This window comes from Taudactylus pleione, unplaced genomic scaffold (genome assembly GCF_031769625.1).
Source record: "Taudactylus pleione unplaced genomic scaffold, aTauple2 ptg000434l, whole genome shotgun sequence".
NCBI lineage: Eukaryota > Metazoa > Chordata > Amphibia > Anura > Myobatrachidae > Taudactylus > Taudactylus pleione.
Window position 1 is genome coordinate 7,016,887 of NW_028284836.1, and position 27,868 is coordinate 7,044,754.

The following is a 27,868-nucleotide window of genomic DNA, read 5'->3' on the forward strand; positions in this document are numbered from 1 at the left end:
TAACCCTAACTTCCCCCCCAAGTGCCTAACCCTAATCCCCCCTCTAAGTGCCTAACCCTAACCACCCCATTCCCCGCTGCCTAACCCTAAGTCCCCCCGGGGGTGCCTAACCCAAACCCTCCCTCCCCCTAGCCTAACCCTAACCCTCCCGGGGGGGTGCCTAACCCTAAGTCCCCCCCGGGAGCCCTAAACCTAACCCTCCCCCCCCCGAGGCTGTCCGCTCGCGGCGCCCGGCATCACTACGATCGTGATGCCGGGCGCCGGTCTCCCGGCGTCGGGGAAATGCGGGCGTCTACATCTAGACGCCCGGCATTTCACCCATGCCGGGATAAGACAGTCGGGAAGCCAGCTGCCGGTATATAGGCAGTCGGCTTCCCGATTGCTTCCCGTATATAAAACTGAATGAAAGTTAGCCCTATGTTATGTTTGATGAAGAGATGCTACTGCCAGGAAATAGTACACAATAAATGTCACAATAATTAAACTAAACATGCAGCATACAAATGGAAATGGTATAAATGAAAATCTATATGTGTTTTATTCCCACATGCAGGTGGTGGGTATATGCAAATGAAATAATGACACAGTATATTTAATATCCACAGTAACGACACACTAGGGAAAGAGTGAGGGCAGAAAAGTGGGAGTAATTATGTAGGATGGTATAAACATCAAGATATAAAATTGCATAAAAGATAAAATGAAATGGGGCAATAAAAAAGATGATGTAAATGTCAAGGAATCCAAAAATTGTTTAGGAGCAGTCGGATTCTCCTTTAATAAAGATGCTCCATATCCTAAAATAAGCAGATTGGTACAGTATCTATGTGCACGTGAAGTGAACTTGTAGTAGGTTCAAGGTATTCATCCGGTCTGTTAAGTCCATACAGTGTGGTGGTATCTGCAGTAGCCGTGGCCCGCACACGGCCAGCTTCACTGCTAGCCGGACAACAATAAGGGTCCCCTTGGGCACAGTCGAGAGTGTCTCACCAGCCCGGAGAAAATTGCCAGGTGCTAGCAGTCCAAATAAAATTGCAGAACATCTAACCAATGGACCACGATACCGACCTTGACTTTTAAATCAAACAGCACGGGTATTACCTATAGAATCCAGGACATGAAAAAGCCTTTGATAGGCTCCATTGGTTATAATTGTCCACGGTCCTCACTAAATTTGGTCTCGAGGGGTTCTTCCTCAGGGCAATCCTTGCGCTATATACAAATCCTTCAGCTAGGGTTTTTAGCAATGGGTTTCTTTCCAATCCATTTTCCATTTCTAATGGATCCAGACAGGGGTGCCCTTTATCTCCCTTAATTTTTGCCCTTTCTATTGAACCGTTAGCTGAATGTATTAGGTCTCATGACCAGATCACGGGTATTATAGTTGGTTCCTCACATCATAAAATCTGCCTTTTTGCGGATGATGTATTATTGTTTGTTACCAATCTGGAAATTTCCCTTCCCGCTATCCGTTCTGTCCTCCATAGCTACTCTGAAGCTTCATACTACAAATTAGATACTTCTAAGACGGATGCTCTGGCCCTTAGTATTGGCCAATCCCTTCTCCTGTCTCTTAAATCTAGATACACATATATGTGGCAGTCGGTATCATTAAATTATTTGGGTGTTCAGATACCTTCAGACCTCCACACGGTTATTGACTATAATTACCTTGCTTTATTAAAACAGTTTATGACATTAACTAAATCATGGTCTAACTACGAAATCTCTTGGTTGGGCAGGGTAGCTACTGTGAAAATGATGCTATTACCCAAAATACTTTATCTTTTTAGAGCCATCCCATATATAATACCCCGTCATTTATTTAATCAATTTTATGCAGTTTCTTCCTCTTTTATTTGGAGCAATAAACGTCCCAGACTCTCTCTTGTCCGAATGTCCAAGTCTAAACTTAGAGGTGGTCTTGCTGCACCCAACCTGGAATTTTACCAATTTGCCAGCTTGCTGGCGCAATTATCAGATTGGCTTGTTCTCGATTCTCCTAAACCCTGGGTGGATATTGAATGCTCTCAATCTGTTGACATCCCTTTAGGGGATCTCCTCTGTTTGGGCACTGGTCACAGGCCGGTATTGAGATTTCTACTAAGAAGTACTAAGGGTTCTCTACGAGTTTGGGATACGTTGCTTGGTATTACAGGATTTATTAAATTTCCCTCAGCCCATTTATCTCTGAAAGCGGTATCTAAACTTATTCCAGACCTGTCCCTGTCTCTGTGGTTGGATCTAGGGTTGTGTAAATCTTTTGATCTTTTGGACAATACTGGTGTTAATACAAAGCAAGGGGTATAAATATAGTACTTAGGGCCTGATTCAGACCCACTCGCAAGCGGCTGTCCGCTCGCAAGTGGGTCGAAGGTGTGCACTGCGCATGCGCACGACGGAGGGAGCTCCGTCGTGCGCATGCGCGAGACGCGACGAGCGAAGGACTTTCCTTCGCTCGTTGTGTCTGATCAAAGGGGGCGTGCTGTCGATGTTGATTGACAGCACGCCCCCTTTGGTGGGCGTGCCGGGGGCGTGCCTGCCAGACGGAGGCGTTCCCAAGGGAACGCCTACCGTCAGAAGCCGGCCCCACTGACATCACTAGTGATGTCAGTGGGAGTGATTTTGGCTCTGATAGAGCCAAAATCACTCCTGGCCTTGCGGTTGAGAAACTCAACCGCAGGCTTCTGCTCGCACTGGCGATGGTCGCGATGGTCAAGACCATCGCGACCATCATCCTGCACACTTGTATAGGCTGTGGGTGGTGACCTACAGCTATACGAGCGTCCAGGAGGACGCTCCATATTTATGGAGGTGGGCCCTGATTCAGAGCGAGCGCTCTGGTCAGAGCGTCCGGCTCTGAATCAGGCCCTTAATCCTTATCATGTATGGAAAATCCTGGCGTTCATCACTTTGTATGTGGAATTCTCAGAGTTTCCAAGATTTGTCCGTATGGTACATGAAATAAATGTAAATACAGGAAAACACTGTCTTAATGATCTAATATAATATTCCTGTTAATGTCTATATGAAAGAGAATGGCGTAATTCTTGTCAAATGGTCAGATGTATCAGATGCGTACCCCAACTCACATTCAAATATGTGGTTAAATTCCCAAAAAAGGTTTCTTTGTTCTTCCCGTCCAATTAATATTCTTAATATTAATAAACTGGTCTCTTGTATCAATCCATACTAATTGTATGAAGGGTAAGATGGTACATACCCTACTCACGTGGTATAGATGCTGTGATCTGCATATAAGGGTTTCTTTTCAGTTGTCCCCGGGATGTTCTTGAAATTAATCCCCGTATGATATATCCTCATAAAAAGAAAGAGGAGTAGTATGTATGGCTAAAAGCTTTTTAATGAAATACAATACATACTCAAACATAAAATGCTACTTAGTCATTCCATAAACCTGGGCCTCCACTGATATAGCCCAACTGGTGCCCAAAAACCATCTGGGCCTTACCGCTCTATGTTTTCCATATACCCAATAACTCAATGATTTTAACCTCTATTTTCTTGTGTTTTATATTTCAGGTGTCAAACTCATGGACTGTATATAGATACACACAAAATATTGGGAAAATAAACTTTCACAGAGATATATTAAAGAATGAAAAAGGAGCCCAACAAACACAATGATGTCTTCTTTACTTTGGTGACCTATTAAAAAATGTTTTAAATAAAATAATATGGCCACCCGCCTGTTGATTTCTGCTTTAATATGGCCTCTGATACAAGGTTCCATGGCTTTGAATGAACACTCCCACCATCAGGCACCCCAGTCTCTGACTCATGGTGACACTGGACTAAGACGCTGCGGAGAATATAGCAACCAGATCTTGGCGAACGGAAGATGCAAGATTATTGCTACGCTGCCTAATCAAGATGGACACCGCTGCCCGGACATGTGCCGCTGTACGGATGAGGTCATGTACTGGCTCCATGAGAATGAGGATAGAAGAAAGGAAATCCTGGAGCTCAGAGAACTTGTTTCAGAGCTTCAAGAGAAATTGAGAAACCATAGGCATCACCTTAGATCACTAGAACAACAGGTAATCACTACTCACTAGTAATACTTCATTACCCATTACATCCAGCATTTCTCTACTGTACAAATTACCTGTTCTATTTGGAAGATCTGGCCAGCATTTCTCTACAGTGCAATTATCTGTGCTATGCAGTAAACCTGTTACCTGTTAGTATTTCTCCACTGTGTAAATTGCCTGTGCTATTTGGAAGATCTGTCTAGCATTCCCCTGCAGTGTAATTATCTATGCTATTCAGAAAACCTGCTAGCAATTTCTTCAGTGGAATTACCAGTGTTATTCTGAAGATCTGGTTAGTTGTTTTCTTTATATAGTTTTAGTATTATCTTACTTAGTTGGCATATTTAGCTAGTGCATATAGTTCCTGGTGCCATCTAGTTAAATGGTACATATAGCTAGTGCTTTAGTCATTTTGAAGTGTCCTGTTCCCTTTAAATATATGTGTCTGTGATCTTGAGAATGCACTGCTTAAAGTTTAAGTTCTGGTGGCAGTCGAGTACCAGTGAACTGTATTAATTCAGAGAAAGGGGGTTGTTATAGGTGTAGTGCTCAGCAAGTTGGTTCAGCATGCTCGAGATCATGGTAGGCACTCATAATAGTCTGGCAGTATTGCTTCTAGGTCAAATACCACTCCATCCTGTAAACTAGGTGGATTGGTACCCTATGTACCATTAAATTGGTCACTTTAACCCCTTATAGTCATGAAAGCCTGTGTGACCTCTTTTACAGGAACTGTGATCTCAGAAGGGTTACAGACCCTGCACAGAGCTCTACGGCTGTAGTATGTCTGGTGTTTTTGTAATGCAACAACAGTAGTGAATAGGAAGGCATATAGTGGTCTATTCATAGACCAGTAAAAAGTCCTGTTTAGCTGCCTTCGGCAATTCATACAGGGGGTTACCGTGGAGGTTTTACCTTCTCCGGCGGCACCCCCGCTCTGTGTATGAATCGCATCACCATACTTTGTTTGCTCAGCTTTGCATTACTCTGCAGAGTACAGAGTTCCCATCTCAGGATGCCGTAATCTGTACAGCGCACTGAACAGAGCAGGGAAGTTGCTCTCTGTCCGGCACCCGGCCCTGGCTCTGCCCCCTTTTGCCCAGCGACCTTTGCGGAAGGTCTGACCTGCTGCTCTCGGACGCCGGTGCATGCACAGTGAGAAACAGACATATCGTGGTCCTGACATGTCTGTCTTCACACTGCTTTCCAGGATCGCGGAGGGGCCAGATATCGGATGAAGACGTCGGACAGCTAAGTGTACATGAATGGCTATTAAACATTACTATATATCGCATCGATGTGATGGGATCTATAGTGATATTTTTCAGTAGCCACTTCATGTTCTTCATGAATAGACTCCAAATTAGCTATTAAATTAATCAGACACCTGGCTGAATGTATGTTAAGGATGATAGATATTACAAGAGCTGACACATGACAGCGCATAGTGGCCGGTATACACATTATGTGTATTTATACAGGAGTACTTATTTGCTTGATACATCATGTCCACCATTTTGTCCATGCAGCCTGAGGAAGATCATTATAACGCCACCCTAATGCACAGGGTCCACGGCCTGGAGGTCTGGGCCAGTGAGAGCAGCACATTGCTGCACCTACAAGCCAGCTACATGTATGACATCCAGGCTCAGCTCGGCAACCTGTCCCAGTTGGTGAATGGGACCAGTCGGGACTCTTCATGCCCAGCTCCTGCAGCAATCATCAGCTGCCACCCTTTGCAGGTGGGCACATTGGTGGGGTGCATGGTTCTGTCTGTGCCTGGTTACAGTAGAAGTAAGGATTGCCACCAGAGATGGGGTAAAGTTATCAAAGTCCACTCCTCCCCAATGTACAGTACCCAAGGTGGCAGACAGAGATGGGGATAAGTAGCCAGCCTCGGAGAGAGATAAAGAAGAGAAGGTTCCCAATGCAGCCAATCAGCATTTAACTGTCATTTAATAGAATGTGCTAGATAAGTGACAGAAGCTGATTGGTTGCTTTTGGCACCTTCTCCCAGGCTTGATACATCTCCCCCAAAGAAAAGGATGAAAGAAACATAAAAAACAAAAAGCAAGAGCACAAAACAAGAGGAATAAAGAATGATGGGGGGAGGGGGGGAGAGATAGAAAGATTCTGTACAGAGAGTGGGATAGAAGAAAAAAGAAGACAGAAACGATATAGATAGATAGATAGATAGATAGATAGATAGATATGAGATAGATAGATATGAGAGAGATAGATAGATAAATAGATATGAGATAGATAGATCGATAGATAGATAGATATGAGATATTAGATAGATAGATAGATATGAGATAGATGATAGATAGATATTAGATAGATAGATATGAGATAGATGATAGATATGAGATAGATAGATATGAGAGATAGATAGATAGATATGAGATAGATGGATGGATAGATAGATAGATATGAGATAGATAAATATGAGATAGATAGATATGAGATAGATAGATAGATAGATAGATAGATAGATAGATATGAGATAGATAGATAGATAGATAGATAGATAGATAGATAGATATGATATAGATGATAGATAGATATGAGATAGATGATAGATATGAGATAGATGATAGATATGAGATAGATAGATATGAGAGATAGATAGATAGATAAATAGATAGATATGAGACAGATAGATAGATAGATACATACATATGAGATAGATATATATGTGTATATATATATATATATATATATATATATATATATATATATATATATATTAGGTAGGTAGATAGATATGAGGTAGATAGATATTAGAAATAATTTTGTGTGGCTGTCCCCTCACAAATAGTCTTGTAAGCATAATTCATATATTTAGTTTGAATTCATTAAAAAAATTAAATATCAGACAGCGGATGTTTTGGGAACTTCCTATACAGACTATAACTTTTCCAAATGCAGTTTTTGTGTTGGGCCAGTATTTTTTTTTTCTTTTACAGTTTCTGATCATTTTAACATTAGAAACAAATCACATTATTTAACGGGGAACATCATAGCACCATTACTGTATTTAATGATTTACTTTTGGGGGGCGTGGCCTAATCGCGAGAGGCATGGCCATACACCCTTAGGCATAAAAACCCCTATTTGCAGCGCTGCTGAGATGGGGGTTGCTTTGAGGCTCTCGGCCATGTGCCCCTCCAACATTCCCTAGCCGAGGTAATTAGTACCTGCTCCCCCTACCCAATCGGTGCCCCTGACCGCACCTCCATCGTTACTTTTCCGCAGTTGCTGAGCTGGGTATAAACCTAAATGTTAAGTGATAGTGTAAGCTTAATCATCCTTGGCGTGGGCTCCTTTCCACTGCAGATTGATAAATGGCTCTGAAAACAAATATTCATAATAGATGGCGATGAGGAATATTACATTTCGAGGCTGCATCGCAATGTTTAATAAATATGCCCACTCAACTAGAATGGTATGGAAGTGGAAATTATATCCTAAAGGTCATTTGCAACATTGCGTTAAAGACAAACAAGCCCAAAACAATGGAAGGATTAATAAGGAACAAAGATAATTATAGGAACCGACATTTGCCAATTCGCCAGTATGGCACTTGCCAGGGGTTTGCTGATATATATCTCACAATTTTATCTCACACCAATCTTTGATACGTATGCCCCTTAGTCAGTCAAGTCCTTCACTTTGCCAGGGATGCCCGGACAGAACCCTAGATGCAGTATTGTTTTCCAGCAAATATTTATTAACCTGCATAATTGTATATTTACATTTCTATCGCACTATTATCATTATCAGTGGTTAATGATGATACAGCGACATATCCACTTACAGAGACAAGAAGCTTCCAGACGGACTGTTCAGCCCTGTACTACAACGGGATTCGCACCTCGGGAGTCTATACGCTACTGCCATCTAGTGGACGAACTCCGACAGATGTTTTCTGTGACATGGGCACTGAAGGTGAGTTTGTACTTTGTACTGCCAATTAATGAAATTTTTTTTTTATCTGTATAGTGCAAGTTAGACAATGAAAGTAAGTGTCTGATTGGCTGACAAATTTGCATATGCAAATAAAACATTATAGTGTTTCAATGATTCGTGTTTGCAGATGAACCAAACAATACTATAAAACAAACGGGAGCATACTTAGAAACTAAGGGGTCTATTTACTAAGCAGTGTTAGGGGACAGAGTGAAAAGTGATAAGGTGCCAGCCAATCAGCTCCTAACTGTCATCTCACAGGCTGTGTTTGTATAATGACAGTTGGGAGCTGATTGGCTGGCACCTCATCACTTTCTTATCACTTTTCACTCTGTCTCCTAACACTGCTTAGTAAATAGACTTGGCCCATCTAGTCTGCCCCTTTTCATGTATCCTTTAGGCAACTTCAACCCTATTTGCTCCTTACATCTTACTTTGGTGTTATATTTTTACATCACATAATAAAACTTAAAAACGTAGAAACACCCCTGCCTGCACCAATTGGGATGAAACCAACGTGAGGTTGTCCTTTTGGATCCTGGACCGGTTTTAGGGTCCCGGTCGAACCTCCCGTCTACTGGATGGATTTGGACGAAAACTTCACAGACTGGTAACATTGGATCCCAGAAAACTTACTAGGGGGGTTAGGGTCCTGGTCGGACCTCCCGTTGTTGTACGTTGGGCAGAACTTTGAGCCAGGGAGCCTGTTCTGTGCCTTCCACTGGATAGAATTGGATGACATCACATAATAAAACTTTATAACTTGAAGATTTATAACCCGGGCAACGCCAGATACTTCAGCAAGTAATAATATATCTAAAAATAATAAATGAATAAACAAACATAACTTTGTACATACTATACAGTACATATTATTTTAATACTGTATTCTTCAGTAAATTGTTGTATGCAAAAAAAAGAAGCTACGTCTATATTTGCTACAATTATAGCGACTGTTCTGGAGTCACTGCGTTTCCCCTGTGTGGAAGGATTATTTCTCTGATGCGCATTGTTACCAGTGGCAGAACTAGTGGTGGTGCAGCCGGTGGCTTGCATCGGGGCCCGCTGTGGTGCAGGGGCCCATAGTCCCTGCAGCTAACAGTGCCGCTGCACCCACTGCCAGTGTCCCGGGGGCCCCACAGTGAGTGCGGTCTCCACTACACAACAAACACCGCCACCGGCCCTCGCACTACCCTGTGGTGGTGTGTTTGTTTTGGCAGCCAGTGAGAGTAAGACAGTCAGATGTGCGCATATAAGTATACATACACTTTGCCAGGAGATACCATCACCACGGTGCACTTGTACAATGCCTGGAAAAACATATGTACACTTATGTCCAACTCTGCGCATTCTGCAGTTGTGCTGACGTGCCGTCACTGAACTTTGCCTACCATGAAGAAACCCATTACAGCCCGGTTACGCCTGTTCAGTCATAAATGTAAGGTACCAATGGAGGCCTCCTCTACAATGCATCACCCATGCACGCGCATGGTTCCGGATCAAGGCCGGTGAGAGAACACAACGCAATCAGGCGTACATTCAGTCAGCATAAGCCCCTCAGTTCTCAACACTTTCATCTGCAGATCCCTCCTCTGACAGCAACGGCTTCTGCCACGTTCCTTCACACAATCTCACAGATAAAAAGGACGTGTTGCCCAATGACATCCCCATATTGCTACACAAGAAAAGAGCGTGTCCTACTCCTAATGCTATTTCCATGCACATAAACTCCAAAAATATACTGGTAGGTTAATTGGCTCCAACAAAATTAACCCTAGTGTGTATGTGTGTGTGAGCATGTGATAGGGAATATTGGGCCTGATTCAGAGCTGTTGGGAACGCCTCCGTTTGGCTGGCCACCCCCCGGCCCCCCCACCAAACGGGGCGAGCTGTCACTCACCATTGACAGCTCGCCCCCTTTGGTGCGAGACCCGGAGCGACGGAGCACCCGTCGCTAGCCGGGTTTCGTGCATGCGCACGACGGAGCCGGCTCCGTCGTGCGCATGCGCTGTGGGCCACCATAGACCCGGTTGCGAGCGCTCAGCGCTTGCGACCGGGTCTGAATCAGGCCCATAGAGTGTAAGCTCCACTGGGGCAGGGACTGATGTGAATGGCCAAATATTCTCTGTAAAAGCGCTGCGGAATATGTGTGCGCTATATAAATAACTGGTAATAAATAAATAAATAAACCATATATTACTGAGGATAGCGAGCTGATGGCATATGGATGTGACTCAGAGTCTCTTAGCTGCCGTTTCCTTACATGGGTTCATTAGAAATCCATAACATAGATCTGGAGGTGATCTTCTTCTTGTCCGTCCGGTAGATGGAGGATGGACGGTTATACAGCGGCGTCTGAATGGAGCCGTCAACTTCAACCGGACCTGGAACGAGTACAAGGAAGGTTTTGGTGATGTGAACGGCGAGTTCTGGCTGGGAAACGAGAACATCCACAGAATGACGAGAGGAGGGGGATATTCACTGCACATCGACCTGGAGGACTGGGCTGGCCAGCATAAATATGCTATATACAGGGAGTTCAGGCAAGTAATGATACTAATGTACTAATGCTAATGTAATAACACTAATACTATTGGTCACTAGACTCTCTCCATCTATATCCTCCAAATGAATCTCACCTCAACTCTACAGCAACCCTGATTACCTCATTCACATCTCTCCAACTAACTCTCATGTGCTGCCCGGAATGTCAGATCTGTCTGTAATAAACTGGTCCCCACTCATGACATTTTCATCTCCAACCCCCTCAATCTCCTAGCCATCACCGATTTCCCCCCTGACGCCACTTCTCCTGCAGCTCTCTACTCTGGGAGCCTCAATTTCTTTCACACCCCAAACCGGGGGTCACCGTGTTGTTAGTGTTGGGGTCCTTCCATCCACCAGTTACTCCTACCAACTCATACCCTCTGATCTGTCCCTTTCATTCTCTACATTTGAGGTTCAAGCTATGCACCTTTTCCAACCTGTTCACCTTTGAGTAGCTGTCATTTAATGTCCCCTCCGACCCTCCCTCCAAATTCCTTAATAACTTTCCTTTCTGGATCCCCCACTTCCTCTCTTCATATCTACCCTCCATTATCTTAAGTGACTTCCATATCCTTATCGATATCCCAACAGAATTTCTCTGCCTCAAAACTCCTTACCCTCACATCATCGTTTGGCCTCTCCCAATGGACCTCCTCACCCTCCCATGTGAGTGGCCACTCTCTCCATATGGTATTCACTCACCGTTGTAATATTTCTGATTACACCAATTCACCATTCCCCCTTTCTGGCCATCAACTTCTCTCTTTTAACTTATCCCTCACTCCTTCTCCACCTCTGCCTCCTAAGGTTACCATTATTAAGCGTAACATTGAGGCCATCGCACCGTATCCTTATCCATGATGCCGGACTCCCTTCTCTCCCCCATTATCTCTCTCCCTTTCTTCTGCTGTGGCTCTGGCAATCACTACTCACCAGTGCAGATCCACACCTCAACCCTGGAAGTCTCAAAGCAACACATACCTTCAAAAGTGCTCATGAACCGCAGAGCGACAGTGGAGGAAATCACGCTACTATGCAGACTACCTTTTATTTCAAATTCATGCGCTCATCCTACAGTGCTGCCCTCTCCCTCTCTAAACAGCCATTTTCAGGAACGTCATCTCAAGTCCTCAAACCTCCATCATCTCTTCACTTTTTTCAACTCCCTCCTCTGCCCCCTCTCCTTGTTTTCCTTCTACACCCTCTGCCCTTGACTGCCAACTACTTCACATCTATAATTGACCCCATACATCAGGATATCACATCCCACCCTCAGCACTCTACCCCGCCTTTCCCAACCTACCCCTCCCCATCCATCTTGCAAACTCTGACTTCTTTCTATCCTGTATGTGAAGATGAACTTATGGCCCCCATCTGGTACTTGAGTGGATTGTCTACATCCGCCTTAACGCCTTTCCTCCCACTCCCTGCTTGACCCATTTCAGTCTGTCTTCCATCCTCTCCACTCCACTGATTCTGCATTCATGAAAGTCAGCAATGACCTCCTGATAAATTCAAGAGCCACTACTCTCTGCTCATTCTTCTCGACCACTCAACTGCTTTTGATACTGTGGACCACCCTCTCCTCCTGAAAATCCTTCACTCCCTTGGTCTACTGCCCTCTTCTGGCTGTCCTTCTTTCTCCTCTCATTACTCCTCTTCCCCCTACTTCCACTAACAGTAGATGTCTCCCAAGGTTCTGTTCTTGGACCTCTCCTATTCTCCCTCTATACGTCCTCTTTAGGTGAGCTCTTCAGCTCTTTTGACCTCCAATACCATCTCTATGCTGATGATACTCAGATCTACCTTTCCTTCCCTGCCCTCTGCTCACTTGTATCTCCAACTGTATCTCTGCTATCTCTTCCTGAATGTCCCAGTGCTTTCTTAAACTTACATGTCTAAGACTGAGCTGATCATCTTACCTCCCTCCCGCATAACCACACCCCCATAATTTCATTATCTATTGACAGCATAACTATCTCCTCTAGCCCCCAAGTGCTCTGTCTTGCAGTTATCCTTGACTTCTGCCTCTACATCTAATCACACATTCAGGACCTCTTGGAATCCTGCCACTTCCATCTTATTTCCAGGATCTCACCTTGGATGCTACTAAGACCCTCATCCACTCACTGGTCGTCTCCAGACTACTGTAACCTCCTCCTATCTGGCCTCCCTGACTCTCACCTCTCTCCACTCTGATCTGTCCTCATTGCTGCTGCTCGGGTCAATCTTCCTCTCCAAACATTCTACATCTGCCTCCCCTCTCCTACAAGCCCGCCACTGGCTCCCCTTCCCTTCACAACCCAATTAAAGCTTCTCAAGCTCACTTACAAAGCCCTCACCCATTCCTCTCTCATTTAAATCTCTGACCTTACTTAATACTTAATACTCCAGCCCGTCCTCTTTGCTCCTCAAATGAATGCCGCCTCTTCTGCCAACTGATTACTTCCTCCCACTCCCAACCCCTTAAATTTTGTCTGTGCTGCTTCCTACCTCTGGAATTCTCTCCCTCTCCCTATCAGACTCTCCAACTCTCTACTAAACTTCAAACTGACACTCAAGACCCTCTACTTCACCAATGTCTACCCCATCTGTGTCACCCCTGTCTGTCTGCCCCTCACCTTTAGAATATAAGCTCTCATGAGTAGGGCAATCTTCTCTCATGTGGTTTTCTTTCTTTACTTATACTATAATATGCTCCACACTCCCTACAATAGCCCCTAACCCTTGGTTTCTGCTGTCCTGCTGCTTATTTGAGTGTTACGGCCGCTGATGCAGCAATGTGTATTAACCATGTACACATCATGCATTGTCTCGTAGTGTACAGTAAGTCACTGTTTTCTTGATTTTGCTTATTTGTTTATGTACTTTGTTAGGCGCTGCGGAACCCTTGCGGCACCATATAAATGAAGGATAATAATAATATAATGGTTCTAACCTAATAGTGCATGGTAACACTAACTTAATAATTCCAATATAATAATGCTGACATAATACTACTAAACTAATCATTCTAACAGCATATTGCTAACCTAGTAACACTAACTTAATAATTCTAATAACATAATACTAATGTAATAACACTAATATAATGGTTCTAATGGAATAGTGCACAGTAACACTAACATAATAATTATAATTAGAGATAATAACACTAATTTACCATTTATCTAAATCAGGGGTGGGGAACCTTTTTTCTGCCGAGGACCATTTTGATATATATAACATTATTCGCGGGCCCGGGGCAGGCCACGGCCCCTCCGCGTGACGTCACACGAGGGCAGGGCCACAATCGCCAGTGATTACAGCAATGCTCGGCGCATCCTGAGGATGCTCCAGGGAGCTGTAAGGGCAGCGGTGTGACATCTGAAGTGCCCTAAAGACGCTCCAGGTGGCACTGCTGCATAGATTCTGGCTGCAGGGGGCCATTCTAGGCCAGATGAGGCTAGCAGAAAAAAGCTCAGAGGGCCAGACCAAATGATTCCTGGGGCCTTATACGGCCCCCGGGCAGGAGGTTCCCCATCCCTGATCTAAATAATAAGTGAGAAAGTGTATCTGTCTGTCTTTTTGTTCCTTATGCACTGCCAGAGTTTTAGACACTGCCAGAGTTTTAGACCTAGCTCCATCAAATTTGGAATGGTGGTGTAGTTTGACCAGGATTAGGTCTTTGCCTAGACTCGAATCTCGTCAGGGCCACACACTGTCATATAATTGCTAAATATGGGACACTATTAAGTTACACAGGTACCAGGGCTGGTCCCAGTGGAAATTGGCAGTGTGCCAAAAACCTGTGAGATAGCTACAAAAGCATAATTTTCACCTCAGCCTGAGCAAACTTGATGACTCATGCAAGTTCATATTAAATCCAGAGCCTCTATATTTGCATGTAACTAGAACTTTGTGGGCCACATATCAAGATCTTAAAAGGGCCCCCTAGAGGTAAAAAAAAAACACATACATTTGCCCTCACACAGAGCCAATGTTATGCCACACAGACCCCATTCATATTATGCCACATAGAGCCCATTCAGGTTATGCCACACAGTAGTACACCTTATACACATTATGCCACACAGTAGTAGTGCCCCTTATACATCATACCACACAGTAATGCCCATTACATTACACAGTACACACAGTACCCTTACACATTATATCACTCAGTAATGCCCTTTACAGATTATACCACACAGTAGTAGTGCCCCATATAACACTTTATTCTACACAATAGTAGTGCCCCTTACACATTATGCCCCCCCAGCAATTTACCTCCCCATGTCCCTCCAGTAGCCTCTCGCCTCTGCCTGTGTGCCATCAGCAACCAGCTGGTGTGGCTTTAGGGCCGTGCTGCCAACTTATTACAACTGGCGCACCGGCAGGCAGAGGCAGACATGGACAAACGGCGCCAGTGCATTTTGAAAGTGGCGACAATTGAAGGGGCTGTGGGATGGGGAAGTTAGAGTCGGCTGTGGACAGGGGAGATTAGGTATAGGCACCACTGGGGGGGTAGGGTTAGTCACTAAGGGGGGGGGGTTTGGTTGGGGCACTAACGGGGAGGGTTAGGGTGCAGGGGGGAGGGTTAGGATGCAGGAAGGGAATATTAGGGATAGGAGGTGAAGGGGGGAGGGTTAGCATACTTACGTAGCCCGTCGGGATTCTGAGCATTGGGATGCCGCTGCCGGTCTCCCATACTCAACCCGTTAGCAAGCAGTGGGGTCCTTTTCAGGATCAATGGAATGGGGTTATAGACAAGGACAATGCAAACACTTAAAGGCTCCACATGTACTTCAGGGTCCAGTCTTCAACCCGGGCAACGTCGGGTATCCCAGCTAGTAATGTAATAATACTAACTTAATAATAGCAATGTAATAATAATGCTAATATAATGATTCTAATAGATGAATGCTAACATAGTAAGATTAATGCAATAATTCTAACATGAATATACCGATTCTAATGTAAAAATACTTACATAATAATACCAATGTAATAATACTAATGTAATAACACTAACATAATGATTCTAATGTAATGACACTAACATAATAACACTAATATACTGATTCTATAGTAATAACACTAACGTAATACTACTAATATAATAAGACTAACATAATAACACTAATATAATTATTCTAATGTAATAAGACTAACATAAAAATACCAATGCAATAGTACTAACGTAATAACACTAATGATTCTAATAGAATAATGCTAACATAGTAACACTAATACACTAATATACTGATGATTTGCCTAATGTACAGTATAAATACTGTGAGTATATCTATCTATCTTTACATATATATATATATATATATATATAATATATATACACAGTGCAACTCTCTTTGTTGAATTTATAAGCTATCAGAGATATATGTGTATATATACAGTGCATCGGGAAAGTATTCACAATGATTCTCTTTTGCCACATTTTGCTATATTACAGCCTTATTCCAAAATGGAATAAATTAATTTTTATCTTCAAAATTCTACACACAATACCCCATAATGACAACGTGTAAAAAGATTTTTTGAGATTTTTGCAAATTTAATTAAAAAATAAAAACTAAGAAATTACATGTACATAAGTATTCACAGCCTTTGCTCAATACTTTGTTGATGCACCTTTGCCAGCAATTACAGTCTCAAGTCTTTTTGAATATGATGCCACAAGCTTGGCACAGCTATCTTTGGCCAGTTTGGCCCATTCCTCTATGCAGCACCTCTCAAGCACCATCAGGTTGGATGGGAAGCGTCGGTGCACAGCCATTTTCAGATCTCTCCAGAGATGTTCAATTGGATTCAAGTCTGGCCTCTGGCTGGGCCACTCAAGGACATTCACAGAGTTGTCCTAAAGCCACTCCTTTGATATCTTGGCTGTGTGCTTAGGGTCATTGTCCTGCTGAAAGATGAACAGTCGCCCCAGTCTGAGGTCAAGAGCACTCTGGAGCAGGTTTTCATCCAGGATGTCTCTATACATTGCTGCATTCATCTTTCCCTCTATCCTGACTAGTCTCCCAGTTCCTGCCGCTGAAAAACATCCCCACAGCATGATGCTGCCACCACCATGCTTCACTGTAGGGATGATATTGGCCTGGTGATGAGCGGTGCCTGGTTTCCTCCAAACATACCACCTGGCATTCATGCCAAAGAGTTCAATCTTTGTCTCTCATGGTCTGAGTCCTTCAGGTGCATTTTAGCAAACTCCAGGCGGCCTGCCATGTGCTTTTTACTAAGGAGTGTCTTCCATCTGGCCACTCTACCATACAGGCTTGATTTGTGGATTGCTGCAGAGATGATGAAGGCCACTGTGCTCATTGGGACCTTCAAAGCAGCAGATATTTTTCTGTACCCTTTCCCAGATTTGTGCCTCGAGACAATACTGTCTCGGAGGTCTACAGACAATTCCTTGGACTTCATTCTTGGTTTTTGCTCTGACATGCACTGTCAAGTGTGGGACCTTATATTATAGACAGGTGTATGCCTTTCAAAATCATGTCCAAACAACTGAATTTACCATAGATGGGCTCCAATTAAGCTGTAGGAACATCTCAAGGATGATCAGTGGAAACAGGATGCACCTGAGCTCAATTTTTAGCTTCATGGCAAAAGCCATGAATACTTATGTACATGTGATTTCTTAAGCTGCATACACACACAACGATTTAGTAAATGAACGATTTTAGTAAACAATTTTCATTCATTTTTTCAAGGGAAAAATGAACGAAAATTGTTTACTAAAAACGTCCATCTGTAATGAACGATTTTTTTAACTGCATACGATTTTTGCATATTCCCTTAATGAAAATCGTTGAGTTGGTCAGTCTGACTGAACTACAAACTGCAAACTACAAACGTGAATGCGCATGAACGATAATTGTTCACCATTTTGACTTGGAAAGTGGACGATTTTTTCAACGATGAACGCTAATTGAAATCGGTTATCGAAAATCGTTCAAAAAAATCATTGTGTGTGTATGCACCTTTAGTGGTTCCTTTTTTTAATAAAATTTGCAAAAATCTCAAAAAAACTTTTCACACGTTGTCATTATGGGGTATTTTGTGTGTAGAATTTTGAGTTAAAACATTAATTTATTCCATTTTGGATTAAGGCTGTAACATAACAACATGTGGAAAAAGTGAAGCGTTGTGAATACTTTCCCGATGCACTGTATATATACACATATATCTCTGATATATCTCTGTCCAGGTAGCATTACAGGCAGAAAAGCCATCAGAGCAGCACAAGTGGGATGCCGCCTTAATGTGCCCAAAAGTTATTAATACTTAATTTGTTACAAGAAATCTCCACTGCGCCACTTACATACTGAATTCAGAATGATATGGGCAGCCTTCTGCTGCTAACGGTCTCAGGACCACATTCTGCAGGTTACTAAGCCTAACATAAATAAAAGTAATAATAACGCACCTTCAATGTTTTGAGATACTTTCTTACTTCGTATAAATAATAGGAAGTGAACAATATAGGTAATAGGGAAGCGCTGTGTGTTTAACGTGAACCTATAATAGTATGATGCAAAATGGTTGAAAAATTATTGAAATAATGTATATATGTGGCATAGTTCATGCGTGTAAAATTATGTGTGTGTGAGAAATTAGTTAAGGAGTGATATGGCAGTCATCAAAAATACAATATGAAAAATAAAATATATATATATATTCTTTTTTTTTAAACTCTTAAAATCTACTTCTAAGTATAAAAAAAAAATGAGTGGAGGCTAAAAATAAAAAAAAACAAGTTATAAAACAAGCTAAAAAAACAGCAATTTGATTCCTAGGAAATGTACCATAGGTGTATAATGTTATAGCTCTTTTTGCGGGGTGATGAGATTCCTGCTGCCGTAATGCAATCTAATTGCACTACAGCAGCAGGAATCAAATTGCTGGGTTTTTTTAGCTTGTTTTATAACGTGTTTTTGTTTTTTTGCCTCCACTAATTTTTGTTATACTTTTAGAAGTAGATTTTAAGAGATTTTGAAAAATAAAGAATATATATATATATATATATATATATATATAATATATATATATATATATAATACAATTACTTCAAGGGCGCTACGACACACTTAATAATACAGACAATCCTTATATATAACAATCCCTTCATGGCTTTTAGGTTCCAATTCTTTCCGTTTTGTGGATGTAGATAAAGATATTCGTGCTCGCTTTTCAGAACTGATCGAAAAGTTCATAGTATGACAGGACTTGTTTAATCGTCCTCCTTGAGGTTCTAAAAGATACCCTCACACCAGAAAAACTCCCAAGATAGGCCCAAAGGCCAACATTAATACACTTTAAAATAAATTTTATTAAAAATTTGCAAATTTAGATGGACAAATGTTCTTACATGAATGTATTAATACATCGACATCCTTTATACAAATAAAAATAGATTTCTCCACACCTTACAAATGAGTGAAGGTTTATAGTGCAATGTCCACCATTTGTATAACCCTACGCGTTTCGTTTTACGTCAAGACTTCATCAGGGGTACATCTCAAAATAAATATGCTTAAGGATATAGCTTGACAGTGATCAAAACGGCTCTCAGATTCAATCAATAATTAACTTTAAATAAAGAAGTGCTTCCCATCACCAATCGACGGCACCCGCTGGAAATCCCGATGGCGTCATCGGGACAAGTCCTGTCATATGAACTTTTCGATCAGTTCTGAGAAGCGAGCACGAATATCGTTATCTACATGCACAAAACGGAAAGAATTGAAACCTAAAAGTCCTGAAGGGATTGTTATATATAAGGATTGTCCGTATTATTAAGTATGTCGTAGCGCCCTTGAAGTAATTGTATTGTATTTATTTGTAGTCCTACTAACAGAGGACTTACTGAAAGGAGCGGCTGTTTATTATATAGCGCAGGTTGGGTTTGTTTGTATATATATATATATATATATATATATATTTTTTTTTTTTTATTCACATAATTTTACACGCATGAAATATGCCACATATATACATTCTTTCAATAATTTTTTCAACCATTTTGCAACACGTTAAACACACATACTACTAAGCTTGAACCAAAGGCTCTGAGTGAGGATTTTGGTTTTTTTGCAGTATTGAAGACGAAACTAACTTCTACCGCCTGCACGTTACCGGTACCAGCGGGACTGCAGAGGATTCCTTCGCCTGGTACCACAACAAGCGGAGTTTCAGCACTCCGGGGGCAGGGAACCTGTGCGCCGAGATCTCCCATGGGGGCTGGTGGTACCACCAGTGCTTCTTCTCCAACCTCAATGGGATTTACTATCTGGTAAGAGCATCTACACAATATAATACTCCCAAATGAAATCCAGAGGAACCTGTCCCACCAAGAGTAAGTACTGTGGGGGAAACTAAATAATGGTTCCATGTGCGGCAGCCTGGGAGAAACGCAGCAGGGTGTTCAATGTGCAGCTAAATTTTATTAAAATTAGCCCTTGTCAGATTTCCGCGTACTCATAGGTGATCCCGTTGTTGGAATAGAAAGAGGTCCATATAGAGTTGGATGGACGGACATTTTTTGTCCGTGAAATGCGCATTTGCGTACTACATGCCAAAAATGTTTACGCCCACATAATTGCACAGATATTACTGCATTCTACACTTCCAACTCCGTCCGCTCAGATAGGCAGTGCCAGATTAAGGCCCTCATGGGCCTGGAGCTGAAATTTATGAAGGGCCTATTGTGTGTTGCTGCAGGGAGTGTGACAAGCACTGCGACGGTGTGACGTGATGTGGGGGCGTGACCAGTCTTATGTGGGTGTGGCCTGTGCCACGGGTGTGGCTATCTCCATGAAGGGCATTGCTAGCCACTACCTTCGACCACTCTATAATGGAGCTATAACAAAAAAAAGGTTTTTTTTTGGGGGGGGGGGCGGGTTTGTGAAAGGCTGAGAACTGTATTGTCTGCCTTTCTTTGACTGCTAGAATAGTTTAAAGTGATAAAAAATAATAATTGTTCACTGATTATCGGCATATTTCTATAAATGTTCCCTAATCCCTAGCCACTGCAGTAAATCAATAAATTAGCTGTTGCCTTTACTTGGCAATACTAGACCAGGGTGGTAAGGGTTAACTTATTGCTTTGCAGATGTGCATGCGTGAGTTGATTTGGGATTTAGTTTTACATGTTAATAAAAAAAAATCTAATAAGGTTTAAAATAAAAAATATTTAAAATGAAAAAAAATCTCAAAAGTCTTTTCATAAAAACAATTTTTTGGGATCTATTTACTAAGCAGTGTTAGGAGACAGAGTGAAATGAGATAAGGTACCAGCCAATCAGCTCCTAACTGCCATCTCAGGCTGTGTTTGAAAAATGACAGTTGGGAGCTGATTGGCTGGTACCTTATCACTTTTCACTCTGTCTCCTAACACTGCTTATACCCCTTTTACACCGGAGCTAAAACCCGGGTTTTTGAAGGGTTAACCCGGGCAGCTCCCTGGTGTAAAAGGGGAGAGGGTTGGATCGCCGGGTCGAGTGACCCAGCAATCCAACCCAGGTAACTAGCAGGGTTTAGCACGGGCATAGCCCGTGAAACCCTGCTGTGAGAACAGCGCACTCCGGGTCACGATGACCTGGAGTGCGCTGCTAGCCGGCCGATTGGTCCGGCTTCAGTGGTGCTTGGAGATGACGTCATCTCCAAGTGACCACTTTCACTCCGGAAAAGCCGGGTCTATGCAGACCCGACTCCGGTGTGAGCGGTGCCGACTCGGGAATATCCCGAGTAGGCGCCGGCAAAATTCCGGGTCTGATCCGGATAGGAACTTTGTTCCAACTCCGGGTCAGACCCGGAATTTAGGTGAAAAAGGGGTATTAGTAAATAGACCCCTTAATCTGTTAATTACCATCCAGAGATACAGTAGTGCTAACAGAACATGTAATGCGGCGGTACAAGTACCTCTACAATACTAGTTAAATAGGATTCTCCATGCAGATGCTTTGGGAAGCCTCCACCAGATCATCTAGTCAAAGCGCAAGTGAATAAATATTAGGGATGTGCGCCGGACCATTTTTGCCGGATTTGGATTTGGTTCTAATTCGTCGTCCGGCTTTGGATTTGGATTTGCCAAACTGCGGTGACTGGCTTTGGATTTGGATTTGGATTTTTTTACAAAAATTGACAAAAAAAGCTAAAATCACATAAATTGGTCTTTTTTTTCTTCCTAGAGTATTATTAACCTCAATAACATTAATTTCCAGTCAATTTAGACCATATCACAGCTTATAATATTGTTTTCAACATTATTGGCCAAAGGTTGCAGTGAGCTGACTGGTTACTAAGCGACAAAGCAGCGGCACAGACACCACAGTATAAAGCACATCTATGACACATTGCCACACAGCAGTGGCAGAAATGAAAAGTAGTGCACCCACCCAGTGGGGTACGGCCAGCAGAATCACAGTACTTGTTTACATAGTGGGCTACGGCCCAAGGAGTCACAGTGCACAATCTTATTCACAATACACCACACATAGGGCCTGATTCACATTACACCATAAAGTAGTGTCTCTTATTTGTTACGACACACAGTAGTGCCCCTTTTACACAATGCCCACAGTAGTGCCCCTTTTATACAATGCCCACAGTAGTGCCCCTTTTACACAATGCCCACAGTAGCGGTGTCCCTTACACAATGCCCCCAGCAGTGGTGCCCCCTATGCAGTCCCCTTAGGAGTAGGGTCCCCTATGCAGTGCCCCCAGTAGAATGCCCCTCAGTAGTATGCCCCCCATTAGCAGGCCCCCCCCAGTAGTATGCCCCCCAGTAGTATGCCCCCCATTAGCAGGCCCCCCCAGGAGTATGCCCCCCATTAGCAGCACCCCCAGTAGTATGGCCCCCCCAGTAGTATGGCCCCCCCAGTAGTATGCCCCCCCAGTAGTAGGCTGCCCCAGTAGCAGCCCCCCCCAGTAGTAGCCCCCCTGTAGTATGGCCCCCCTGTAGTATGCCCCCCCAGTAGTAGTAAGCCCCCCCAGTAGTATGCCCCCCCAGTAGTATGGCCCCCCCAGTAGCCGGCCCCTCAGTAGTATGGCCCCCCCAGTAGCAGACCCCCCCAGTAGCAGACCCTCCCCCCAGTAGTATAGCCCCCCCCAGTAGCAGGCCCCTCAGTAGTATGGACCCCCAGTTGCAGACCCCCCACCAGTAGTATAGCCCCCCCAGTAGCAGACCCCCCCAGTAGTATGGCCCCCCCCAATAGCAGGCCCCCCCAGTAGTATGGCCCCCCCGCACCCCCAGTAGCAGACCCCCCCCCCAGTAGCGCCCCCGGCCCTTGCACAAGTAAAAAAATAAATACTTACCTGTATCCCCGCTCCCGCGCCGTCCGCTCTGCTGTCACACGCTGAGGAGGGAGCCGGAAGACGGAGCTCATGTGTGAGCTCCAGCCGGCTCCCTCCGTGCAGCAGCCAATGAGAGTCTGTGTAACTCTCATTGGCTGCTGTAACAAACACACAGCTGCCGCTGGCGGCTGTGTGTTTTGTCTGTGTAGGGCAGAGCGCTATCACAGCGCTCTGCCCTACACAATAGGAGCCCTGATGTCGGATTCTCTAGTGAGAATCCGACATCAGGCGGACGCCGTTCGGCCCCGAACGGGGATCCGAGTCAGGCGGTGAACACCCGAACAGGGTTCGGGTGGACTCGGATCCCCAATGTTCGGAGCTTATCTCTAATAAATATATATATATATATATATATAATATGAATTAGGATGCAACAGGTAATACCTGAGCAAACACCTCAGGCGGCACTCATGGCTTCTGGAAAATGCTATCTCCAGAGGCAAAGACTCAGCTTGGCACTGTCAGCATTGTAGAGTAATCGAAAGTTCCTAGCACGTAACCAGAACTACTTCTGCTAATAATGTAGAATTTTATAGGACTATAGCCCTGATTCAGACCCACTCGCAAGCGGCTGTCCGCTCGCAAGTGGGTCGATGGTCTGCACTGAGCATGCGCACGACGGAGGGAGCTCCGTCGTGCGCATGCGCCAGACGCGACGAGCGAAGGAAAGTCCTTCGCTCGTTGTGTCTGATCAAAGGGGGCGTGCTGTCGATGTTGATTGACAGCACGCCCCCTTTGGTGGGCGTGCCGGGGGCGTGCCTCCCTGACGGGGGCGTTCCCACGGGAACGCCTCCCGTCAGAAGCCGGCCCACTGACATCACTAGTGATGTCAGTGGGAGTGATTTTGGCTCTGATAAATCACTCCGGGGCTTGCGGTTGAAAACCTCAACCGCAGTCTCCGGCTCGCAGTTTCGATGGTCGCGATGGTCAAGACCATCGCGGCCATCAAAGTGCACGCTCGTATAGGCTGTGGGTGGTGACCCACAGCTATACGAGCGTCCAGGAGGACGCTCCATTTTTATGGAGGGCGGCCCTCATTCAGAGCGTGCGCTCTGCTCAGAGCGTACGGCTCTGAATGAGGGCCAATGCTCTAAAAATAAACTAATACAACACTAAATGGGTAAATTCTGAATAGTTTATTAAAGGATATAGGGTCAAATTATCAATTAATATTTGCAGGATATTCCCTGAAAACACCAGTTTTTTTGTGCTACCCACAAATATTAAGGATCCCTTGAATGTATGAAAGAGGAGCCGCAGCAAATATCACCGTCATCGGAGGTTTTGAGGTCGAAAATTTTTTCGCGCTCGTCCCCGCGTATCCCCGTATTCAATTCCAAATCGTCGAAAACAGGACCCTGCAAAAACAAAATCTGTGAAAAGTGCTGTAATTTTGGGGAAATCAGCCTGACACCCCCCAAAAGATGGGGGATCACTATGGGTACCCCCGAATAGCCCTACTAAAGGTATTTGGGGTCTTTAAATGGTCTCAATAGCTGTTTTTTTGTGGCTTTGAGAAAGTGGTGAAGAATAGCATTTAGCAACTTTTGGGGGGCAAAATAACTAGTCCCAGGAAATTTGGGGTACATGAAATGGGTGCTATCATATTTTAAAGTTGCTAATGTGAAGATTTTAAAAAAGTGAAAAATCCACCTGCCGCAAGCACCTGCAAACTAAAAAACACCTGCGGCATACTTGGGGACTCCCCCTGAGTCTATTTCGCTAGTTGTAAAGTTTATCCCCCCATTATTATTTTTTCACCCCCAAAACAAAAGTTCTTTTTTGGGGTGTCCTGTGGTACTTTTTAAATGTTTTTTGACACAGTTAACCTTAGGGGGACTGTCTAAGGAGTGCTGGGGGGTTCCCGCAATGTTGCACCCCAAAACCCCAATTTTGCACTTGTTTTTGACACCTATTCATAGGTGAAAACATTTCACAGGTTTTTGCCATTGACTTTTCGCACCTGCAAAAAGTCAATGAAATTTAATACGGGGATAAGTGCAGAATGGCGAAATGACGTCATCGGCTTTTCGCCTCCTACTTGAATATGCCCCTTATACTGGCCGCCGGAACTCCTCTGCTGGAGCCAGGACATCTGCATCCAAGGACGCAGAGCCTGGCATCGGCACACCTACAAAATGGGGCGACATGCCCACTGTTTTGTAGAACGGTTCCAGGGCGCTGCCACAACATGTCAATCATGCTGAGAGGGGACTGCAGTGGCAAACGCAGGATTTTGAAAGGGGGGTTTCCAAATCTTTGGTTACTGAGTCAATGAAAAAACATCTACCCACAAATAAATAAATAAATATATATATATATATATATATATATATATCTTAAACAGGACTTAGGACCACTACAGTAAATTATACCACTCAGCCCATGATGGGGTACAGACAGACAGACATCTATGTCTAAAAAACAGATGGGGAGAGCTTCAGTGAAGCCTTCCAGGCACTGCCGGGTTCCCGTGTCATGCACATGCGCACACGGACCATCACGGACAGCAGCCCAGCGGAGGACCTCGTAGACGAGGAGGACTTCGCTGGAACTCACCGGAGGGGTGAGTATTGGTAAATACCAGTGGATATTTCATTTGTATCACAGTGATACTAAATGAAAAATGCTGCTGGTGTTTACCTTAGCTGATAAATGGGGCCCTCTATGTGTCTTTTTGAATATGATATTTTGAAATTTACCTTTTAAACAAAAATTTAATGACCGACCCCCCCCCTACCCTTACTAAATTCAATTACCCTCCCACCCTTACTAAATGTAACACAGACCCCATTCCAATCACAAACAGCAGCTACACTTGACAGTCACTGTAACTTACCTTATAGCTTAGTCAGTGCACCCTCTCCTCCCCCTTCAGGGTCCAGGACAGACAGCTCATCTCTACCCTGGTCTTCAAGAGTAACTGAGGCCTCACCCAAATGTGTATCTCAGCTGACGATTCAGCCGAGGTGTTATGCTCCTGGTCCAGCATGCTGCAGCTGCTGCGTTGTCACTCACTGCTGCTCCTCCATACACTTCACAGGCAGGCACATACAGAGATTGCGTGCGGCGTGACGTCATCACATCACGTCGCGCAAGTTCACAGTGTAAGGCCACTGATAGAGGCAGCAAGGGCGGCGGAGGAGGGGGAGTCCTCCTCCTAGTAGTGTCCTCAGCTCCCAGTCCTTACTGATGGCCGAGAGCCGCGGCCGAGGACACGGGAGGTAAACGAATGACAATTCTGGCAGTCTGGCTATATTCAGCCAGTGAGTACAGAGTAGGCACCTGCCGTGCGGCACAGTTGCCTGAGCTCTGGTATTTCGCTCAGCTGCGCAGCGATGGATCAGCTGGCAGGGGGGGGGTTTCCGGGTACTCAGAAACCCCCCCCTGCGTGCGCGTATGCACTGGACTGCGAGTGATCTGATGTTATTAAATCACCATGCGCTGGAATACAACCAAGAAGGGAAAAATCGAATATACTACTCAGACCTCCTGGGTTGCAGATTTACAATCAGGTACTTGGTCTCGATTTCAGGGTTGCCATGTGCTGAGATGTTTGCTGCTGTCAGATAGCTGTTAGGAGGGTTTTGGTAGAAAAAAAGGGCTGCCTGAACACACAGTATGGCTGAGTCTCACCAATGGGATGGAGCTTAACATGACCAGGAGGCTCCCACACTAGTGGCACATTTCATGTGACCAGGGACAGAGCTTATCGAGACCAGGGGTTAACCCATAAGCACACTGGTGACACACCTAAATTTGCCGTGGGGGGGCGGAGCTTAGCTCGACCAAGGAGCAGAGCTTAGAGTGAGAAGGGGACATCCACTCTGGGAACACAGCTTTGTAAGGACTTGGGCAGCCAGGAGACAGAGTTTACTGAGACAAGGGGGCTTCCACACTGGTGACTCAGACAGGTTCATATATACACGGGGCAGAGCTTAGCGTGAGTATGGGGCGGAGCTTAGCGCGAGTAGGGGGCGGAGCTTCGGGTGGCCTCGGTGATCAAGGGGTGGACTAGACGATGCCGTGGCCGGTCCCGATGATAATGTGCTGGGCTGTTGGTGGTGACAGGAATTTTTTTTCCTGTCAACACAGTTACTATGCACTGCAGGGGATCGTGTGGGCCTATTTTTATGGGGGGCCTGGAGCTGTAGCTCCACCCGCCCCATTGTTAATCCGGCCCTGCAGAGAGGTAGAACCCAGGAGAGGAGCGGCAGGCGAGCATAATCGAGTGAGGGCATGGTAATTTAATTGTGACTGCAGAGCCCCTGCCACGGAGGCGAATATTCTGCGGGTGCTGGTGCAACCAACTGCAATTGTGGCAATGACAATCACCTTCTGATAGCCCGATTGAGTGCTCTCTCTAATAGTACTTCATTCACCAGTGCGGCTACTACTGTATATAATACAAAGAGTCTATTCACATTACTTATATATACTGTAATGGTGTTGGAGAGTAACTTTGCATGTAATCATTACTGTATTTGCAGGGGGGGAGATATGTGAATGGTCGCAGGGCGTTGGGGCCAGACGGCATTGTGTGATACAGCTGGAAGAACACCGACTATTACTCACTGAAGAGAGTTTCTATGATGATACGGCCAAGAATGTTCCGCTCCCCTGTATCCCCGCAGTAGTGATTACCTGCAAGTTACCAGGCCACAGTGTATATAGACTGTAGCGCATCAAGGACATACTGTGAATGGTCTACACTTTGGGAAGAGGAGAACTTTAACCCTTTGCTAGTGGGAGAATGTGGAAGCGGAGACAGGTACGAGACAAGAAGGTCAGATGCCGTTATAGTGGAAGCGGGGAAAGTGTTTGAAAAACAAAGAACAAGCGATGAGAAAAATACTTTTTATTACTCCAGACTAAGGGAACAATATATTATCCTTTACTGTGTACACTGTACATACAATCTGACCCAGGAT

The 27,868-nt window shown here is 44.3% G+C and overlaps 1 pseudogene; it reads left to right on the forward strand.

The window, feature by feature from the left end:
• Window positions 1-3,698: 3,698 nt before the first annotated feature.
• Window positions 3,699-27,574, forward strand: LOC148505945 (fibrinogen-like protein 1; annotated as a pseudogene).
• The last annotated feature ends 294 nt before the right edge of the window (window positions 27,575-27,868 follow it).